The sequence below is a fragment of the Triticum dicoccoides genome, chromosome 6A (genome assembly GCF_002162155.2).
Source record: "Triticum dicoccoides isolate Atlit2015 ecotype Zavitan chromosome 6A, WEW_v2.0, whole genome shotgun sequence".
NCBI classification, from domain to species: domain Eukaryota; kingdom Viridiplantae; phylum Streptophyta; class Magnoliopsida; order Poales; family Poaceae; genus Triticum; species Triticum dicoccoides.
The window spans coordinates 480,431,368-480,437,964 of record NC_041390.1 but is presented as its reverse complement, the minus strand read 5'-3'; positions in this window follow the sequence as shown (position 1 = coordinate 480,437,964).

The window sequence follows — 6,597 nt, the reverse complement described above, 5'->3', positions numbered from 1 at the left end:
AGACACATCCATTTTGATGACAAGTAATTCCGGACGGAGGGAGTACTTGGTTCAAACAAGAAATAAAGTGGGGGTGGGGGAATTTAGTATGTACATCGGACTTGGTACAAACAGGAAGGAAAGGGGGTGAAAGTAGTACAGACTGGTCATCCAACCGGTCTCTTGGTCGAAAAGGGAAATAGAGTAGGTGGCTAGAGTGATCAAAAATGGGACCAACCTAGATATGTTTCTTGGATGTTTGTTTCTCGGGGCAACAAACTATGAATCACCACTTTATGCCCCTGTTTACGTACATGGTGCTGGACTGCTGGTGCACCCACTGTTATAAGCCATGACAAGTTTAGCCAAATGTTTTTGCCTGTAATTGTTTGAGAGTCTGACTGTTTCCTCTGTGCCTTTTTGTGCAAACAGGGATATCCAATTCACCTGGTTGCTGTTGTGACCTTTTGGTGCACTACACAAAACTCTTCTTAAAAGAAGTGACTTTTGTGTTGTTTAACTGGAATGTCAGAATGGAATAGTTGGTTCATTTTGGTGGAACTGCACAAAGGGAGATCTGTTTTCCAATCCTCATCATCCATATTGGTGCCATAACCTTCCTTTAGGTAAGAATGATATTTAATGCATGTGTTCATCTCTATTTTCCGACTGCCATGAGAAAATAATGTTGTTTTTTACTAGTACACTTGTACTCCCTCACTGACAAAACCAATTCTGAATTAGAAGGCCAATCATGTACTTGGTTTCACCAACTGGTGAGGACAAAGAGAAACAGAGCATGAAGAGGAAGAAGAATAAACAGTGCCAAGGCGATCTTGCTGAAGCCAGAGGCCTCAGTCGAGGCCATTCAAGGGATCCAGCAACGACTACCTTACATGTGAGACGATCCTCCAGGGAGCCCTTCCACTTTTGTTGTCTCACTTAATTAATTAGGAGTACTTAAATACCACTAATCTATTACTGCCTAATTTTCCTGTTGGAGTCAAACAAATCCTTAGTAGGACCCTATGCTGAATCATGTACGTGTGTATGTTTGTCTATGGAGGTGAATCATGTGGTGGAGCAGGGAGGGAATATTATTAATGTCATGACATAATAGTTCTATTGTTTTGCATGTCAATTTATTGCCATTGGTTCAATGAGGCAATGTTTTGCGTATTGTCCATCATGAATTTGATGCTACTGGTTGAGTAATATGCTAATGTCTTCCTATCCTTTCTCACTAAGCTAATGAAGGTTTCACCTTGTTCCTACTTGTGCAAATAGGGATCATGTTGTGCCAATCATACATTAAATGGAACTACACAAGACACTACAATGAACTGTATCCCAGCCAGTGCTTTAACTCCGCTGGAAGTTCTTGATAATATTTCAATATAATCTCAGCACTGGTAAACAAGAGTGATTTCAACCATACATTTGAAGTGCACAAAAATATATACTATTGTGTATACTATTGTGTGATTCCAGTGAGTGCTTCATCATCTCTTATGGGACTACATGAATAAGCTTCTTTTCTCAGGTTGGTACGGTCCTAAGGCCTTCATCCATATTAGTTTGATGTCATCTCTATTTGTATCGTGCTACTGTCATGAGAAACTCCTTTATCTTTGCACGTTAGAGTTTTGCAACCTATGATAAATGGCAATGCTTTGAGTGTTAAGTTGAGCTAATTGTCACTGATTAAATAAACTAATACCTCTCTTTAAGCAAGACTACTATGTTGCTAACTTTACCCATTAAGATAATGAGGCTGCTTCTATTTGTTAGTGTATGTTTCATAAACTAGTCCCACTATTACAGTAATCTCACTCTCTCAATATATGTGCCAACAGGGATGCTCGATTTTGGTGGAACTGCACAAAAACTTTGGGTGCTTCATTGCCTCGACAGCTTCCGTCCTTTCCTATCAGTTGCTAAACTCCGCATGCTTTCTTCCTTTGCTGTCATTTGCTTGGCTTATCTCGGCTTCCAGTCAAAGGAAATAGTAATTGATATGCTACCTCACACAGGTTGGTACTGGTCTTTATCCTGATTATTGTGCCTGTCATATGTATTGGTAATTTGGTATTGTGCTACTGTTTGCCGATTTCATAAAGGAGTAATTTGGAGCCTGAACTCGCAGGCAAATCATTACATCGGGTGATTTCAGTAGAACTGCACAAAATGATCAGATGGACAGGTACTTAAGCTGCTGCTATGTACTCCAAAGTTCACTCAGACAAGCATCGATGTTGACAAGAAGTGCCTATATTCATTCGAGTATCAAGCGGCGTCAACCAATTGTCAAACTCCAAGTGTTAGGAGAGTGAACGCCAAAAATATTGCTTGGTGCATAGCCCAGAAAAACGCAGTCCAGTCTTTGGTCCCAACTTGTGCCTTTTGGTTATCGGCACATATGGTAGCAAACTATATGGCATGGAGTCTAAAGATTCCAGACAAGTTGGTTGACGCGTATATTCATTTGGCACTTAATCAGTCTGCACGCCAAGGATGCTCCATTTCAGTTGAACTGCACAAAAAATTTGGGTGGTTCATTTTCTCAACCGCCTCCTTTCTCGTCTTCAATGTAGAATTTTGGCGAGATACAGGACCAAGATGACCCAGTAAACTGGTTGGATGAAAGTAGTGGCCAAGTTGCTCAAACCTCCCTCGGCACGAGGCCACTATTTGAGGATAAACCTACAAGCAAAGTTCAGATTGTCTGTGCTGCCTCTTATGTACTCGAAAGTTTACTCGTACAAGAACTAATTTTAGCAAGAAGTACCTTCGATTGAACACCATTTACCAGTCTGTACCCTAGGTAATTAAAGTTCATCCATGGATCATATTGGCTGTGATCTCAATCATTTGGATGCATAAACATACTGAACATGTGTATATCTGAATATTTTTGTAAATTATGTATGAATATTGTCGTGTGATCTATCAATCATTTGGATGCATAGATATGGTGAGCTTGTGTATATATGAATCTTTTGAGTTGTTGATTGTGAATGTTGGCTATGGATGTGAACGTGTCCTGTGAACCTGAGTTTGATATGAATGTTTACCTTTTCTGTTGTATTTGTGTGTGAACTTGTTAGTATGCCTATTGTGGGGTATAAAACGCAGGTCTCTTATAAAAGTAATGATGTGTCCAATTTATGTTTTCCCTTCTAAGCACATTATATATATTTATATTATTACTATTATCGTATATTTTATAGAGACTTATATATACATTATAAAAACATCCCAACTTATAAAAGTAAATGTTTAACGGAAGTTGGCAAGGAAAATCCTGCTTGTTTTTGACTCACAGGCAAGGAAAATCTTGGTGATTGCGTAAAAAAGCTTGTGAAGATTTTAAGGACCAACTTAATAATAACACGCTCACTTTTATTTTGAGCAATAACTCGCTAATTTCTTAATTATATATATATATATATATATATATATATATATAAAATGTGCCTCTCCGGTTTATTCTTTGATATTAATTGCTCCTTCTAACATAACATTATACTCCCTCCGTCCGAAAATACTTGTCATCAAAATGGACAAAAAGGGATGTATCTAAAACTAAAATACATCTAGATACATCCCTTTTATCCATTTTGATGACAAGTATTTCCGGACGGAGGGAGTATATATAACGAGCCCACCTAATACGTGTATTTCAAGGAAGTGCAAATGGGCTGGGATTTCTTAGAAAATATAAATGGGCCTGATTGACGCGAAATTATTTGTTCACCCAGCCCAGCAAATGGACTGTACATTCTAGAAAACATGGGTTAAATATATGCCACATTTTTGCAGGCTGACATGTGGGCCAATAGGTCGAAGCCTACGCAGGGCGTTGTCAACTTGGTCAACAAATGATTGTGTCATCCACAGCCATTGGATTTATATCCAACAGCCCGCATGCACCTTCAATCTCTCGTCTTCTTCCTCTAGCGTCGCCGGGACCGCCCTCCGGCGGCTAGTGGCTCTGCTTAGCACGCATCGCTGTGAAGCGCTACCCCACCGCCGGCCAGGCTATCCCTCCACCCCTCGACACCTCCTGTTATTCTCCACAGACTACAGCCCCACGCTGCAACAGAACCAGTTATAATCCTTCTCCTCCTCTCAATCTGCGACTCCACTGCCGCGTTTTCCCATCTCCGAGTCGTTCCCGTCCGGGGCCTCACCGTCGTCCACCGCCTCGCTGCGTTCGGTGCGGCGTGGTCAACAAACGAGAGTCATCGGAAGAGGACTTTACATGGAGAGCCTGACGGCTGGGACCCATGAGGTCCATGGTCGCACGCAAGGAAACTTCCTCCTTATTAAGCTGAAAAAAATGTTACCTCCACCTGACAGCTGGGACCCACCGGCTGTATCTTCGCACGGAAGGAAGTGCCTCCTTGTTTTGCGAAAAAAATTATTCATCCCGTTGACAGCTGGGACCCGTCAGATTTGGTGACTGACTTGTGGGCCTACTAAGGGGACGTGTACGCACGGCTTTGTCAACTTAATCAACAAATGATTCTAGCAGCTAGACCGTTGGATGTTAATCCAACAGCCGTGCTCCTTCTTCAACCTTGGTTCTTGCTCCTGTCTCCCGTGGGCGGCACCGCGGTTGTGCTGCCGTGCACCCGAACCAGTGAAGTTTCCCACTCCTCTCCATCTGTGACTCCACTGCAGCTTAATAAATAGTAACGTCTTCGGTTTTAGCCCGGTTTTCTGTAGATTAACCAGGCAATTCTCTTCTTCTTAATTAATCGACGAGGCAATTCTTTTGCCTCCGTTTCGAAAAAAATAGTAACGTCTAACTGAGCCAGTTAGTTAGATGCGTACACTTGGTGTAGTAGGATCTTTATTTAGTTTGATGCATACACTTGTTCTTTTTTGGTAGCCCTTTTGTAATGATGGCTGATGTTTGGTTTGGAAGAGAGAGCTGCGTCTTCACTCTTCTGGCCTGCTTACTGCTTCTGTTGCACCCCTAGCCCTGGTTCTGCTGCTGCTGTTTTCAATGTACAATCAGTAGTATATTTCGTCTGTTGGTTGAATAAATGTGTTGTTAGAATGACAAACACAATGTTTTGGAAGTCGTTGCACGGTTCGATCCTTTAGTGCCTCGTACCGTACGTAGCGCATACTATTTATCATACAGAACACTTTTTTTTGAAACTCGGAACACATTTTCCACTTGTTGATAACATGCAGCCCACTGATGAAGGCCCAATAGAGAAGCCCATAATTAACTGGAAGGGAGGATCTCACATGAATCCGGCCCAGGTACATGCTCATGGTCCCCTAAACATAAATAAGTAAATAAATAAATAAAGCTAAATGCTCATGCACCAGTTCTTTGGGAAAATAGGTAGCTCAATATATCTTTTTGAAGAATACCCAAGCTAGGCCTATTTGTTTTCTCCGAATTACTGGGCTGCAAATCTTCAAGACGAGGAGGGGTGCATTCCGGCCTGGCTTAAGAGTATGGTCAATGTCTGTTAAAAATAATATCAAAAGGGGTTGAAAATTCCAAAAAAATTATAGCAAATGGGATATAAGTTTCTTTTTTTGTTTTTGTTCTTCACTGATATCTTATAAGTATTTCATTGGATTTAACATGACATAGTACTAATTTATTTTTAAATTTGTTTTAGTATGGCTATTATTTTTTGTATTAAGAATATTTCGTTCCCTAGCAAAAATTTGCGAATTTTCAAAATTTCCCACATATTTAGTTAATTTTTTGACCCTGGTACTGACCAGAAAATGGCCAGCAATTATAAAAATGGAAAACGGGCTGCAATAAATTCCATATGAATTATAAAATGAGTAAAAATTATAAAAATAATAGCAAATGGGCTGTAGACGCCACAGATTTCGAGGCTGACTTGTTTACGCAAGGCTTTGTCAGTGAATACACGATTCTAGCGGCAGTTAGTGTTGGATGTCCATCCAATGGCCGACGTGCTTCCTCAATCTCTAATTTTCCTGCTCCAGCCGCCTAAACTAGCACCGACGGGACTGCCTGCTCCCTCCTCTTGTGGCCCGCTGTGATGTCGCGCAGGCTTCCCCGGCCCACCCTACTCCCTCCGCTGGCCTGGCCGCATGCAATCAACTGCCTCCTTATTACGTGAAAAAAATGATTCCTCCCACTGACATCTGGGGCGCACCGCTTGGGAGGCTGACCTGTGGGCCTACTAAGTTGACGCATATGCAGGGCTTGTCAACTTAGTCAACAAACGATTCTAGCAGCAGTAACCGTTGGATTTGAATCAAACGGTCCTGCTGCTTCTTCAATCGCTGCTCTTCTTGCACCAGCCACCCAAACTAGCACCGGGGAGACCGCCTGCTTCTGCCTCGAGTGGCCAACTGTGCTGCCGATGAGGCCTCATCGCCCCCTACTACTCCCACCGCTAGCCAGGCCCTGCGGCGACAGCAGCCTCACACCGCAGCCGAACCAGTGAACCCTCGTACTCCTCTCCGCGTGGGCATCCACTGCCGTGTCTTCCCCGGCTCTGCGTCGTCCCCTTCCTAGGACTCGCCGTCGTCTACCGCCTTGGTGCTCTCGGCGCGGCGTGGTCAACATGGTCAACGACATTCCATCGGAAGAGTACTGTACGT